Genomic DNA, 1,061 nt, shown 5'->3' with positions numbered 1-1,061 from the left:
TGGCACATATACACCATGGCATACTATTCAGCCATAAGAAATGATTACATCGGATCACTTACAACAAAATGGTGGGACCTTGATAACATTATACAGAGTGAAATAAGTAAATCAGAAAAAAAAAACAAGAACTGCAGGATTCCATACATTGGTGGGACATAAAAACGAGACTAAGAGTCATGGACAAGAGTGTGGTGGTTGGGGGGGGGGCACAAAAAAAACTAGATAGAAGGTGATGGAGGACAATCTGACTTTGGGTGATGGGTATGCAACAGAATTGAATGACAAGATAACCTGGACATGTTTACTTTGAATATATGTACCCTGATTTATTGGTGTCAGCCCATTAAAATAAAAATTTATTTATATAAAAATAAAAAGGAAATGAAACTAGGAAAGAATTAGACAAGATAGTTAAAGCCTGACCAGGCAGTGGTGCAGTGGATAGAGCATCGAACTGGGATATGGAAAACCCAGGTTCAAGACCCTGAGGTCATCAGCTTGAGCGCGGGCTCATCTGGTTTGAGCAAAAAGCTCACCAGCTTGAGTCCAAGCTCGCTGGCTTGAGCAAGGGGTTACTTGGTCTGCTGAAGGCTCATAGTCAAGGCACATATGAGAAAGCAATCAATGAACAATTAAGGTGTTGCAATGTGCAATGAAAAACTAATGATTGATGCTTCTCATCTCTCCATTCTTGTCTGTCTGTGCTTGTCTATTCCTCTCTCTGACTCTCTCTCTGTAAAAAATAAAATAATATTAAATAAAAAAATAAAAAATAGTTAAAAGCCCTGGCCAGTTGGCTCAGTGGTAGAGCGTTGGCCTGTTATGCAGAAGTCCCGGGTTCGATTCCTGGCCAGGGCACACAGGAGAAGCGCCCATCTGCTTCTCCACCCCTCCCCCTCTCCTTCCTCTCTGTCTCTCTCTTCCCCTCCCGCAGTGAGGCTCCATTGGAGCAGAGATGGCCCGGGCGCTGGGGATGGCTCCTTGGCCTCTGCCCCAGGCGCTAGAGTGGCTCTGGTCGCAACAGAGTGATGCCCCGGAGGGGCAGAGCATCAACCCCT

General features: G+C 45.1%; 1 non-coding gene across 1 annotated transcript; it reads left to right on the top strand.

The window, feature by feature from the left end:
• Positions 1–785: 785 nt before the first annotated feature.
• On the top strand, positions 786–861 carry TRNAN-GUU (transfer RNA asparagine (anticodon GUU)). The gene has a single exon. It is a non-coding gene; the product is annotated as a tRNA-Asn (tRNA).
• Positions 862–1,061: the final 200 nt, after the last annotated feature.

Source organism: Saccopteryx leptura, chromosome 9 (genome assembly GCF_036850995.1).
Source record: "Saccopteryx leptura isolate mSacLep1 chromosome 9, mSacLep1_pri_phased_curated, whole genome shotgun sequence".
Taxonomy (NCBI): domain Eukaryota; kingdom Metazoa; phylum Chordata; class Mammalia; order Chiroptera; family Emballonuridae; genus Saccopteryx; species Saccopteryx leptura.
Note: the sequence above shows the minus strand (reverse complement) of the source record. Positions and strands in the feature narration are given on the sequence as shown.